Raw genomic sequence first — 14,529 nt, 5'->3', positions numbered from 1 at the left:
CTTGTCGAGGGCCCGCTCATAAGGAACCCCCTGAGACATGAGGAGGCGCACTCGTTTGCGCGCGGGCCCGAAAGAATCATTCCAGCACTTCATTGTGGAGTGAGCAGTGCGGGGCGCGTTGCCCACGGCTGAGACCCTCTCAGCTGCCATCTGCCAGAATGCCCGTCGTCGAGACCGGGACGAGGCGCCCCTGTTCGTGCTCAGGGAGACCTCTGCATTCTCCACCACGAACGCAAAAAGCAGCACTCTCTCAGCCTCCGTCCAGTTTGCCTGACTCTGGCTCCCGCCGCCACTAGTGCTCACAGCAGATATGGGGGCAGTGCCTGCTGGAATGTCCGGTCCCCGAGATAAGTGGTGGGAATCGGCCACCTAGTCATGTGCCCACCCACCCCCTTGGCAAGATGGAGGAGGGCACAGGGAGTGCAGGACCAGGAAGGGCGGCTGGGACGGCCCATGCAGCAGACAGAGGACCCGCTCCCGAGCGCCACTCACAACGGGCCGCTGAGACTGGTAGGCCTACTGCTTCCAGGTGGGGTGGGGGTTCAGGGTGCTTGAACTTAACCTGCGCTCCTTCCAGGCAGGACCCCGGTCATCCCTGCCTGGTGCCCGCCACTGCCGCCGCGGCTCCCAGCCATCCGGACCGCCCACCTCCTGCCGGCCGTGTATGTCCGAGTGGCCCTCAGGCGGCGCCGCCTCAGATGCCGCTGCCGGTTACAGGCCAGGGTGCCATCCCTGCTTCTGGGCGACATGACTTGCCTGGACCGCTTTCGCCTGGACAGGGCAGCCATACAGGCTCTGTGCGAGGAGCTCGCGCCCGCCTTTCAGGGGCAAGCTGCGGCTCCCCGGGGCATCCCCGTCCTCCAGAGGGTCCTGCTGTCCCTCCAGTACCTCGCGACCGGCTCCTTCCAGGGAGTGATGGCTGAGGCCTTGGAGGTCTCCCAGTCATCCGCCAGCCGCTGCCTGCATGCCTTCCTGGACGCCCTAGTGGTCAGATCCCCGAGCACATCCACTTTCCTACCTCGGAGGCAGAGTTGGCACCCATCCAGGCAGGCTTCTCCAATGTGATTGGCGCAGTCGACTGCACGCATGTGGCCATGTGTGCTCCCAGAGAGGAGCCACAGGTCTACAGGAATCGGCACCGGTTCTACAGTATCAACGTCCAGGCGGCCTGTGACCACCAGGGGATCTTCACGGACCTCATTGCCAAGTTCCCGGGAAGCGTCCACGATGCACAGATCTTCACCACCTCCAGCCTGAACAGGCTCCTGTCATCATGGCCCGAGGGGAGAGGCTGGCTCCTAGGTCAGGAGTCGGAGGGGGAGCCGTGGGGGGACGGGGATGGGAAGGGAGATCCTAATGCCGCCTCCCCTTTCAGGTGACCGTGGCTATCCATTGCTGCCCTACCTCCTGACGCCCTACCCTGCGGATGAGCCCGCCGACAGAGCCAACTACAACCAGGCCCACCGGCGCACGAGAATGGTGATCGAACGTGATTTCAGCCAGCTGAAAATGCGCTTCAGATGTCTCCACCACACGGGCGGCCGCCTGGCCATGCAGCCGTTCACTATGGCCAAGCTCGTGGCTGCCTGTGTCATGTTGCACAATATCGCCGTGCGCCAGCAGCTCCCCTTGCCAGCCATGGAGGGCCCCGGCTAGGACCCCTGGCTGCCTCCTGCTGGCCGCCTTTCCCCTGACGCCCCTGAAAAGCCCCAGGAGCATCACCAAGCTGTGCGAGACAGGGTCGCGGAACACCTGTGGCATGCTGCGCACTGAGGGCCATGCCTGGCCTTGGGGGGCTTGGCCGGCCAGACACTCGCCCTTTGCACCCCCATGGTGTCCCAGGAGGCCCCTCCAAGTGCCCGCTTCCGTGACCCCTGCATGTAGAGAGCATGGGAAAGCCGCCCCGCGACAGCGGAGGAGGCCCCCCCAGATGGTGCTGAGGCCCGTCCGGCGTAGAGGGACCCCGACTTACTGCGCGCGGGGCCCGCAGCCACCTCCTCTTCCAGGAGGTCATGCTCCACCTCGCACAGCGCCGCGTCTAACCACGCTCGCACGAGGCGGGCCTCTTCCGCACGGCCCGGGAAGAGCTCCTCCAGGTAAACTGGGCGTGCTGTCATCACACCCTCATCTGCCAGGAGGTCATTCCCGGCTGCCTTGGCAATGAGCTGGGCCCCGAGCCTGGCCGCCCACTGCTCCCGCCACCCGTCGCCCTCCATGCTGCCGGGACCGCTGTGGGTATTGTGTTTCTGTGCTGCCCACCGAACTACACCGCTCGCCAGCATGACCTTGGAGGGTCTGAGATGTAACAATTCCCTATCTTCTGTCTGGCAGCTGCATAGGCCAGGGATAGGCTCATCAGAGGCCTCCCGGCTCGGACCTGTGGGTAGGATGGGAGGGGGCCGCGGTGGTTGGCTTCCTATGGCCCCAGGGCCCTCGTCCCTTTCGAGGATGCTGCGCTGCTCAGGTGCATCCTTGCCACATGCCAACCCTTGGGCCTCGCCCTATGGCGTGCTGCGGGTCTGGGAATAAAGCTTATCTGCCCATGGACCCGTGTCTGCCTGCAATAATTCGGAGATCTGCCAGCCATATCCTGTTCTGGCACCATGAGCCCATGACCAGGCCCGCGCTGACAGCGCATCCCTTCCAAAAGGGAGGGGGGGAAGAGAAGGATGCACAAGGACTGGCCAGGGGCCGCTCTGGCATGTCTTCCATATCGCCCTGACGCACCTGCCCTGCCTGGCATGCCGCCCTGAGCTGGGGTGCTCGCGCAACTTGCCATTGGGGGGCCCTCCCAGGGTCTGGGGTGGCCACTCAGCCTGCATGGCCCGGGTGGGGGGGGGGAAGCACTGTGGCAGCCAGCCGGGGGACCCCGGGCTCCTGCGTTTCGGCCACTTTGCGCGGGTGGCGTACTCCTCCACTGCCTCTGTGGGTGGGGCCAGCGGCCTCCCCTGCAGGATTGGTGGGGCTGTCAGCCCAGGAGTGGGTTCCACCCCCCCCACAAGGCAACGCAAGCGGCCACAGATGCTGAAAGCAGGAGACCGCGCTGGGCCAGGGCGGAGCCACACGCAGCCTCGGACACACCCCGCCCCTCCCAACAACCATGGTATGTTGGCGTGGGAGGCTGGCAACTGCCCCGCAGGATTGGATGCAAGGCGGGGCGCCGCGGGGCGGAGGGTGTTGGAATGGCCAATGGAGCTGCCGCAGGCACCCGAGGGGCCGGACTCACTCTGGGGGGAGGCTGCTCATGGGACTGTGTTGCTGCGGCTTCGGCTGCAATGGGAGCGACCCTCCTCCGGCGCGCGGGACCTCCTGCCCGGGATATGGCATCCGCCTGCCTCTACCCTAGTTTCTTTGCCGATGGGGCTAGGGCTTGGGAGAGCGGACATTTTCCCCTGCCATCTCCCGCCCCCCTGCAGCAGCACCCCTGGCAACCCTCTCCCTGGCTTATCAGGTGCCAGCTGCTCGCCCTACCAGCGATTGATTGCCCTCGGTGGCTCCCCCCTCCCCGCTGACATGCCCTGACCCAACCCTCTACCTGACGTTACTGTGAGGGGAGGGGGGCCGGGGAGGCAGAACGGGGTCTGTCAGATACATTTGTGGCGATGTGCAGGTGGAGATATGTGACGGGAGTGTTGGGGGAGGGGCAGAGGACGAAGTCAGGCTCGCAGACACAGAAGGTAGTTGTTTTACAACTCGTTTTATTGCACTGGAACAAGTGGGCTTGTTTTTAGGCTAGCAAGGGAGCCGGGGAATTCTTCACAGCCCTCCTTCCTGCTCGGTGGGGCGGGGCTGAGATGCAGGCCGCGGCGCGAAAGTGCTTCCTGGGCTGCAGCCAACCCTCCGTCAGAGATGTTTGGGGAGGGCGGGACGCGGGGGAGCAGCCTTGCCCTGGACGTGCCTGTGGGGGAAAAAGACACATGTGGGCTTTGCCTCGTTCCACTGGCGAGGCAAGCCCCACACTCCGCCATCCGGGAGGATGCACATAGTCGAGGGCAGCAGCGACCAGCTGATGCATGACGGTCTGGCGAGGATGCACTCGGCCTTGGTAAGTCTTTACCTTAAGGGAAGGAATGAGCTGGTCATAACAAACACCTGGTCGCATGTGGTTTTCGGGGCGCCTGCCTCTGAGGCGGCCAAGGGCGGCTATGGTCGCCCCCGACCCCTGCTGGGCCTCACCCAAAGCGGCAAGTGAGCGGGTGGGGTCAGGTGAATGGGCGGTTTGCCCCCCCTCCCCTACCTCCTCCTCACCTGTCAGCGCTCCGTCAGTCAACACCAGGCGGGAATACCAGAGTCAGGGTACCTGCAAGGAAATGGAAGAGGCTGCTGTAAGTTCGCCAAGTGTCACTCCCTTCTCTCACGGAAGGGTTAATTTGTTTGTGCTTAGTTAGAAGCAACTAGCTTGCATAAGTCCAGTTAGATGTTGAGTTGTTCTTCCTGTCGGGGTAAAGAGGGGGTTAGCCAGACATTTGCTCTTCTTCCCTTTTACAGGAAGTGCCCCCACTTTTTCACAAAGTCCCCCGAGTGCATTCTGTGCCTGCCACCGTGAATGCCCTCACCCCCGTTCGGTGTTCAAAGGGGCAACGCCATGCAGCACACGGACAGAGCCTCCGGCAACGTGCTCACTTACCTGAGGGTTTTGGCCGGCACTGGCCGGATGTTTTGTAGGGCGCGGTCGCAGGTGATTGGGTGCGGAGAGGGGGGCTCGTCCACGCCGGGCGTGCACGCTGATTGGTCCCCGGGATAGTTCTCATCCTATGCTCCTTTGGGCCATGGAGGCGGGGCTGAGCGCTCGGAAAGGGGGCCAGTTTTTCGCTGTTCCATGAGCGCCTATGGGCTACGCCTTCTTTTTCCGTGGTGTAGCTGTTTTGCGCCGCTGTGGGCGTTCCCGCTTCTGGAGGGGCTTAGGGAGCAGAAGTGGATTTAGTCCTCCCTAAATCCACTTTTTTTAAAAAAACTTTACAGGAATTTTACTTTTGTATAAAAAGCAGACCCATTTAAAGCTTGCTCATGATTAGCCGCAGCAATTGATTGAAACTATGCAATTTTCCCAAGTAGAAGTTGATAGAAACTGCTAGTCACCTTAGTGACCAGGGCGAATGTAATCAATTGAGCTTTGTTCACCTTGAAAATGTACGTATTAGAGAGAACAGTTATGTAACTGGATAAAGTGAAACGTGAAAAAAGGAGGAATAGAAGGGCAAGGTTCACATAGCTCAGGGAACAGTGGAACAAATCTGATTTATTACACCCAACAGAGTTTAAACAACATGCTCTGATGTCAGCAGTTATTTTGTACTATGTCCTTTCACTGGTCAAAATATTCTCAAGCTGTGCAAAAGAACAGTGAACAGAATTACAGCAGAGTACAGCGAGTGAGATCACTTTTAATATTTCTTGTGTCAGTTTCTGGACCCACATCCTGGTGCTGTCCCAGCTGAGCTCCCTTCCAGACAACAGAAATATGTCTGGGGCATTCTGATTGTGAGAAGGCAAGCTGTGAGCAGGATGTTTCAGTGCCTTTCACCAACATGGGCCCTTAAAATCACTACTCCACCCCCACCCCCCTTTACTTTATACATGACTGGAGCAAGTCAGAATTTAAAAGTCATTGCCATTTGCTGTTTTGCATTCGTCCTGCATTCTTCCTGACATGGAACGTGGTATAATACCTTTTAGGAAGCTGAAAATGATTAGATACTGTGAAATTCTGCGAAATGGCAGTGTCCTTTCCCTTCATCGCCCTGTAGGTCAGTGGTTGTCTTCAAACCGTCCAAAATCAGGACTCACCTTTAGTCCACAGGAGCCAACAAGGGATCTACTGAACTTGTAAGCTCATGACAGGAAGTGGTGACGTTAATCACATGACAAGAAGAGGAGGAGCCAGAGTTATGATATCATTGGTGGGGTTATTCCGCACCACACACACATAAGAACATAAGAAGTACCTTGTTGGATCACGTAAGTGGTCAAACTAGTCCAGCACCTGTTCTCACACAGTAGCCAGCCAGTTACTCTGGACATAAAGGCTGAGGTCTTCCCTTGATGTTGCCTCCAGGCACTGGTATTTGGAGGTCCTGTACCCTCTGGCAGCAAATACCACATTTTATTCGTGTGGCAGTAGATGACTCATTTTTGGGAACTCACTTTTAGGGGTGGCCAGGAAAGGCTGATCCGGGGGGGAGGGGGGACAGCCTGTGGAGAAGGCTCTGTAAACTCACCTGCACAAAAAAGGAATCAACCTCAAAGTGACTTTGTCTCACCCTCCTGGTGTTGCTTCTCAGCGTGCTTGCAAAGAGAGGCAGGTAGCACGGATGGCACCTTTGCTTACTACCAACAGGTCCTTCCAAAATGTAGCAGGAAAAAGGCAGCTCTCAAGGGGCTTTTGACCCAACAGGTGGGGCTTTGTGACCCCCAAGCTGAAGACCACTGTCCCAGATAGACACCAGCTCCACTTGTCTCTCTCAGTTTGCTTATAGATCCAGAGAAGGTAGCTGTGTTTGTCTGTAGTCGCTAAATAGTAAAGAGTCCAGTACCACCTTTAAGATTAACCGACTTTGTTGTAGCATAAGCTACTCTGACGAAGAGAGCTGTGGTTCTCGAAAGCTTATGCTACAATAAAGTCCATATGCTTAATTTCTCTGCAGTCCTAATTTCTTTTCACCCACCCAACCTCTCAGTTCTCCTCCTCCCTGTCCTGTTCACCCTCCAATAATTCCTCCTTTCTTTTACGCTTCATTTCCAGACATCTCAGCAGGCTTGAGGGAAAGCTGCTTGCACGGTACTTCTAATTTAGTTCTTCTAAAGCCTGCTTTTTAAAAAGTTAATAGATCCTGACCTGGCAGTTGTTTGGTTGCTTCGACACAAGCAGATCCAGATTTATTTATTTATTTATTTAGACATGGATTCATATTTTACTGTAATTCAAGTCAATTGGCTGGTGACAATTGTGTCAGCAACTTGCAAGACCAGTCAGAGATCGACAATAGGAGGGATAAGTGATAGATGCTGAGATTTCATTTTACTATCCATGATGAGAGAAGAGAGTCCCTTTTAAGAGAGTGGGAAAAAATCAACTTCCACTCAACCTGCAAGGAAATGCTTGAATTTAACAAGCATCGACTTCTTTGCTATATGCTTTTTCTTTCATTTTTTGGAAGTACTTAAGTCTCAGAAAATTCCTACCAAGCTGACTTGTTGCCAAGTAGCCCCCCTCTCCTGCATCAAGGCCTGCCATGAACTGTGTTTGAGTTTCTTGCGTTGCTGTTTTACTGCTACAAAGACTGCCTTGCTCGTGTGCACTTTTAATACACGTGTCTATTCCCTGCCTGTTTGGACTCTGCTTCACGTGTCAGTTTCCTGCCTGTTTATTATCTACCACGGACTGTGCCTGTATTCTATTCCTGCTATGGACTGTGTTATACCTGTCGTTCCCTGCCTCCATGGAAGCCTGCCTCACCTGGGCCCCAAGCCACACTGTTAGCAGCCAGGTGCCAGCCAGGGAAACCTCCAGCGAGCCTGACCAGGCACCCCCTGGCCAGTTCCCGCCTGGAGCCTCCTGCGGGCCGGTCACCCAGCTTGCCCTCGCTACCGGGCAGCCTGCTAGCAAGCCCCAGCCATGCCCAGCCGACAGCCATGTTCCCAGGCAGCCAGAAGACCCAGAGAAGCAGCCTGCTGAGAGAAGCCATTCCAGTGAAGCGAGCAGACCACGTCCGCAGTGGCAAACCTCACCCTGCTCTGCATATCTTAACAGCCGCCCCGGAAAAGAAGCTAAGTGCCGACCATCCCAAGCACTTAGAGAATGCATCTCAAAGCAGCCTCCGCATTCCAGAGATGATGACGCCGGGACAAGCCCTGTCCGTTGGAACATCCATTCAACCCGCCCGGATCTCCCCCTCCCTCCTTTGTCCCCTCTTCCCAAGGTGTCACAATAATATAATCAGATTCCTAAAGTGGCCCATCTAGGGTAGTTGTAGAGCAATTAAAACCTTTGTTTCACCCGTGAGAACCACTAGAAACTGCACCAGCCCCAGGGTACGTTTTGGGGTATTTAAGCTGGTCTCTCAGGCCACATGGTGCGCATGCCATTCCTATCCAGACTCCTTGCTGTCCCTCTATTTTGGATCTAGTGCAGGCATTAGACCACCTCATCTCGCTGCTATGTCTTTGCTCCGTGTCAGGATTGTAAGTATACCCAACTTCATTGCTCTCAAGTGGGCTATCCTGCTAATGCAACCGTCTCTATTTTCCTAGCTCTTGTATGTAACCTTGTATGCGTGTGCTAGTTCAGGCATACACCACATTATTTAGTAAAACACGTTGTACCTTTATTTAGTCTGCCTCTTTATTGCATGAGCATCTGGAGAGGGACCCCAGTATATATTGGTTAAAAGATCAGCACTAAATTTGGTTCCAGACTGCTAGCTAATTCCCCATTCAAATAGAGCAGTTCTGGTAACATTTTACTGGTGGAGAATGCAGGCATAACCCGGTTCGTGTGAATACACGTGAGTCGACACGCGTGTTTTCCGGCGAACTGACGTAGGGGAAAATCTTCCAGACCTCTGTGTAAAGAGCGCATTTTAGTTCAGGGATTTAAAAGTGTGTGTGTGTGTGTGTGGCTCTAGCGAGCATTTCTATCTTGTGGGTTGGCTTTTCCCCCTTTCCTCCTTCAGCCAGTTTCGGACTACTTGCCTTATTTTGTGCACTGCGAGGCCTTACAGCTGTTATAACTGTTGTACTGTGGGTGAGGACCTCTGAGCTGGTGAAGTTCCTGGCCACCTTCCAGGCCGCCTAAACGCGTCTATGTGGGTGGGATCCCAGAAGTAGGTCCTGTATTTTCTGTAGCAGCACATATAAACTATCTTCCACCCTCCCCCGTCCCTCCTAAGTCCGTCCAAACCCCCGTTCCTGCCAGCACTTAGACTTCAATCCCCGCTCCGGAGGAAACGTGAAGGAATTGATAGTCCGTTCGTTAGTTAGCTTTGGGAATCTGAAGCCAGGTTCCTGAAGCCCCACGGCAGCCGGCCGCACCGTGCTTGAGAGTTTTAGTTAGACTCTTGAGCGCTTCTCGCTTGGGAGTTATTTGAACTCTTGGGCGCACCTCGCTTGGGAGTACAGTAAATTTACTCCTGAGCACTTTGCTTGGGGACTCGCTAGAGGCAGTCCTTGAGTGCTTGTTAGTCTTTTGGTCAAGGCTTGGAGACTTTGTAATTGTTAGTCTCCAAGCACGAGGCCTGGGGACACTTTGAGTTTAGTTCTTGGGCAGAGAGCTTGAGAGCATTTTGGCTTCTGAGCAGAGGCTTGGGAGCAACTAAGCGTTTTAGTTCTTGGGCTTAGAGAGCTTGAGAGCGCCTTGAGCTAATAGACCGGGCAGCACCGCTGCTAGTCCGGATTCTTTTTCCTGGTCCCGTGGCCTGTAACCAGGCTTGAAACGGGAATAGGAATTTTCCTTCTCCCCCAGTGGAGAAGAACCAAGTGTAGGACCCTTAAACACCCCTCCTAAAAACCAAGTACAGGACCCTTAAAGCCACCCTTGTGAAAGCTCCGTGTAGGACCTATTAAAATCCCTGGAAACCCTTTTAAAATGCCTTGAGGACCCCAAAGGAAAATAACCCCTAAAAAGCCCTTTGAGAGGACGGCTTTTAAAAGCCCTAAACACCCCACCCTCGGTGCCGCTGATCCATTCCTTAACCTCCCCCGGATCAGCTCCAAAAGAAAAGAAAAATGTACTGGGCAGGCCCCACCGTGCCCCGCTTGGAGAAGTGGATAGTTAAGAAGGGAGATTGCCCTTGCGAAGCCGGTTCCTTCAAGGGACCTGACCCGCTCCAGATAGTCAGGGATGCTTTTAAAGATTTTTGCGAAAAGGAGAAGCCTAGTTCCTCCAAGAAGGACAGATATGGGACTTTGGCACTTTTTACCACCCTTCAGGACAGAGTGTCCCTCCTTAACAAAATACAACAGGCGCAGGAAGATAGTGAGCAGGAACTGGAGAAACTGAGAGTAGCTCCTTTTGTCATGGAAGTGCAGAGCCATTAGAAAGGTGAGAACCATTCTGTAATTCCCTGACCGGTCACAGAGCTGCTGTAGCACAGTGGTTAAGTGGTTCGGCTACGAATCAGCACTCTACTGGTTCGAATCCCACTACTGCCATGAGCTCATCCCAGATAAATCAAGGTGGCACATAAAAGAACTTGGAAGGCCAGAATTACTATGATCAGGTGGAGGGCCAAATTAAAGATTCCAGTGGCGGTGGGGCTCCAACTGAAAAGGGTCTCCCACCACAAATGTTCCCCAGTGGCCTTGATCTGCTGGGCTAGATCAAGGATCTCCTTGCCGTTGTGGGACACGACCACAGCAGTGGTGTCCCCGTCCCTCTGGATGCTCTGGAGGGTGCGATGGAGCTGAGGATGGGTCAGGAGCTCGTGGATTAGTTCCAGACCGATGGCAAGGGAGATAGGCTTCACATGTCGGTAGATGGAGGGTGCGACCAGGATCTCTTCTTGGGTCCAGACCGGTACCGTGTAGGAGAAATCACAGGCTGCCACCGAAGACAGGTTATAGAAGCAGCGGTTAACTCCCTGGATCACAGGCTTGAGCTGGAACGAGTTCAGGATCACGAAGTCGCAGGCCGTCCGCACGCAGGCACATCCCTTCCCAAGATAGACCACAGCAAAGCTGTTCTCGCAGGCTACCTCGAAGGGCCACTCGTTGAGGGCGTCGACTTGTGGGGCTACACAAGGGTGATGCGGCGCGAAGGCTTGGTCTTGGCAGATGAAGCCGGTCTGGTCCCGGTGCTGGCACCCTTGCAGGCTGATGAGCTGCCATCCGGTCAGGGTGAACCGGGCCCAATGGTCAGGGTGACGGGCGTAGAGGATTTTGGTGTCTCTGACTTGTCAAAAAATGAATGTGGGCCAGATAGCCCCAATGCGCAATGGGGGATAAAGCTTTATTTTCATGGGAGTACAAGAATCCAAATGCTCTAGCAGGTGCACCTGCATCATATTTAATCTTAGGTTTCCACCACAGCTTGTTTTCCTGTGTGTGGGTGGGGGGCCTCATAGCTTCTCCATTGGTAACAGAAGCTTATGACATTTTGCCATGACTCCCAGATTTAGATTTAGTGCAGACTTAGGCAGTGGAAGATAAGATAACCAGGCCCAGCATCCAAACTAGACTCCCTCAGACATTCAATGGTGTTTCAGAAGCCCTCATCCCCGCTCAAGGGCAGTTGCAGAGTAACTGAGATAGCACATGGGTTTTGACACACGTGCACAGACACACTCGTGCTGCTAGTTCCTCCTCCTCCTCTGGGAATTAAGGGTGGGGGTAAGCAAACAAGTGAGTAGCAGGAAAGAACTGTTTCTGGAACTAGGCACTGATAGACCTGTCTGGCCCCTTGCCTTGGGGAAGGTCAGATAGCAGAGAGGGTGGTAGCAGCCGCTTGTTATCATTGCCAATAGGAGCAGTCAAGCCACTGCCGGCTCAATGGCCCAGCTTGCTTGGAGCATTTGCGCCTCATATCTGAACCCATTGGGCAGGAAGGCCAATTGCTAGCAACCCTGCTGGGGTTCTCCCAAACTCTGGAACCAGCCCTGAACATTTTTCATGAGAACAGTTCTAGTGTTTTCTAAAGGTGCAATCCTTTACAGCATGTCATATCCCCACTGTTGCCATATTCATACATGGCATCATAAAGTACATCAAAATTAAAGGGAAAGAATGTCATGATTGTTGTTTCTTGGAACATAATCAGGGCTCATTTCGAGGGGGAACGCACAGGAACGCAGTTCCAGCAGTTCCCCAAAGAGGTCACATGTCAGGTGGCCCCGCCCACCTGACTCGTGGCCATTTTGGGCCTGTTTCAGCCTGGATTGGGTCTGAAACGGTCTGGATCGGGCCTCTGACGGGTGGTGGATCACTCTCCCACTCAGCAGTGGCCCAATCCTGACCATTTTGGGCCCCTTTTCGGCAAGTTTGGACCCAATTTCAGTCCTGAATGGCCAGGATTGGGTCCAAAACAGCCAGGATAGGTGATGTCAGGGGGCGTGGCATATACAAATCAGTTATGCTAATGACACACTTTTGGTGATGGCAAGGGATGTGGCATATGCTAATGAGTTATGCTAATGAGTTCCTCCAGCTCTTTTTCTATGAAATGACCCCTGAACATAATTCATCAGAGTGAGTTAAGATCTCAACAGTTATATGGTTTTGGCTATATTTGCACATTAAATATTCTACTTCATATTGTAAATTGATTTTCACTTTATTTTATTGATTAAAACATTTCTATCTCATCTTCCACTCCACACACAGGGAGCCCTGACTTTGTTTCAGCTAGAAGTGACTGCTCATACTTTATACCCAAGATCTTTCCCCACCTTTGTAAACATCAGCAGTTTTCATTGGACTGCCTTTTGAAACAGATGTGTGGTGGAATGCATGGTAGCATTTCAGCAAAAGGAGGTACTCACTGAAGAGAAAATAGTTGCTCTTTAAGAAGCTTGAGCACTTAAATAGGTTTAGGATTTCATTCAAGAATGAATTCTTCTCCATCCTCCAGTGCTACTTGGAAATCTATAACCGTGAACTAAGTATGTTCCTTCAATTGTTGGTCCTTAAAGAATTACTTAGAATTGTATTATTTTAATGGCAAAGACCTGCTATTGTTAACAACATTTCCTGTATCTGGAAATGCCACATGCTGTCCAGAACGACCATGTTTTCCCTAAGCCCCTTAAGAGCCCTTTGTGTTCATTTTGCTTGTAAAGAGTCATTTGATCACCAGCTGGCTTTCTATATTTTGAGTTGGATGCATCTGTGTTTTGTTGCCTCTTCCCAGAAGAACAAGGGTGCAACCTTATACCATCACCATTTTATCTTTGCAGACCTCTCAGCTTCTTTTTTATTTTTATTTATGTCATTTATAGTCCTCCCTTCTCACTGAAACTCAAGACGGATTACACAGTGTGAGATTAGTACGGTCAGTATCAAGGGCATTTCCATAAACAATGCCATAGAGTAAATAAATACAAGTTTACAAAGACATAGCATTAGCAAGAATCCAACACAGAGTTGAAGAAATGCTGAAACCAAACCTAAGCAATTCTAACGCTGACATTAGACAACATGAAGCACCAGTAGCACATAGGAGAATATGTTTAAAGCAACAGATAGTATGAAAGGCAACATAGTAGTGAAGTCTATGGTCGGTAACTCATTAGCAAAGCTTCTGAGATTCCCTCCCTACAATACAAAAACCTTTTTGAATAATTTGGTTTTGCATCGTTTGCAGAAAGCCAGGAGAGTGGGGATTCTCCTGGCCTCCTCAGGCATGTTGTTCCACAGGGTAGGGGCCACCACACAGAAAGCCCGTGTAAGGGCTGCTGTTGATTTACAAAAGGCGTTACACTCATGATCTGAAACATCTTTTTTTCCTTCTCCCTACCCATTTTTGTTTTAATCTCCAGCCTGAAGAAGAGTTCTGGGGAACGTGAAAGCTTGCATGCTCTGTTATATTATTTTGGTTGGTCTTAATAAAAGGGATTAAATGGCTGGGTTTGCCATCGTACCATCACAACTACTTGTAAACCTGTATTGGCCGTCAGAAGCTGTGAAATGCTTTCATATTAGAGTGTGGGAGATACCATATTTCCTGTGCTCTGCCTTCTGGGCTCTTTTCTTGGAGGGATGCAGATTGTGTTCATGAGAGAAAAAATACATTGTTCCAGGGCTTTTTTTCTGGGGAAAGAGGTGGTGGAACTCTCTATTATGACATTCCGCCCCTGGAAATGCGTGATGACATCACTCCCGGAAGTGCCGCCGTTTCCTGGAAGTGACACCACTTCCCGGAACCCAGCACAATGCATTATGAGATAAATGTTAGTAAGCTTGAAAAATTACACTATTATGAGAAAGGGTTTTTTCCCTTTCTGTATCCTCTACAAAAAGTGAACTCTTACATTCCCTTTCCCAAACATTTCATTTCTTTGGAATCATATTTTAAAATATGCAAGAAGGAGGGGCCCTCTAAAAATCCAAAACCCATCTCAGAAATCTAAATTCTAACAGATTCCCTCTGCCAGTGTAGAAAAAAAAATTCCAAAACTCTTTCTCAAAATTCCAGAGTCTGAAATTCCTAATCTAATGAATATTGAATTTTCAGAGAGAGTTTTGCTTTCCTGGAGCAATTCAAAATTAGATACTCAACTTTAGCTGCATTAGATTTATACGTAGTTTAAAATGGCTTTTTTTTTTGTTACCTGCCAACTCTACCTTACCAATGGCTAAGCTGTTGTGACATTGTGAAATGCTCGTAAATATTCCAATGTCCCAGACAAACAATATTCATAAAAACTTCCTTAACACCCATATGTCCATTGCAATTTCAGTGATGTTAATCAGCTGAGGATGGGGAGAACCATTTGAGTTACAGCTATTAAGACATAAGAACACCTATATGCTGATGAATATATTGATGAAAGCCTTCTGTGACTTGGACACAGTTATCCATTCCTAGCATAAAACTGG

At 52.1% G+C, this 14,529-nt stretch overlaps 1 protein-coding gene and 1 long non-coding RNA gene across 5 annotated transcripts in view; one reads left to right on the top strand and one right to left on the bottom strand.

Annotated features, from left to right (window-relative positions):
• COMMD1 (copper metabolism domain containing 1) overlaps positions 1 to 14,529 on the top strand; it is a 198,284-nt gene that overhangs the window by 60,214 nt on the left and 123,541 nt on the right. The window lies entirely within an intron of this gene.
• On the bottom strand, positions 3,710 to 4,980 carry LOC129340573 (uncharacterized). Its single transcript, XR_008598032.1, has 3 exons — positions 4,628 to 4,980; positions 4,249 to 4,300; positions 3,710 to 3,898 (listed from the first exon to the last, which is right to left on the bottom strand). It is a non-coding gene; the product is annotated as an uncharacterized LOC129340573 (long non-coding RNA).

This window comes from Eublepharis macularius, chromosome 1 (genome assembly GCF_028583425.1).
Source record: "Eublepharis macularius isolate TG4126 chromosome 1, MPM_Emac_v1.0, whole genome shotgun sequence".
Classification (NCBI taxonomy): Eukaryota; Metazoa; Chordata; class Lepidosauria; order Squamata; family Eublepharidae; genus Eublepharis; species Eublepharis macularius.
Note: the sequence above shows the minus strand (reverse complement) of the source record. Positions and strands in the feature narration are given on the sequence as shown.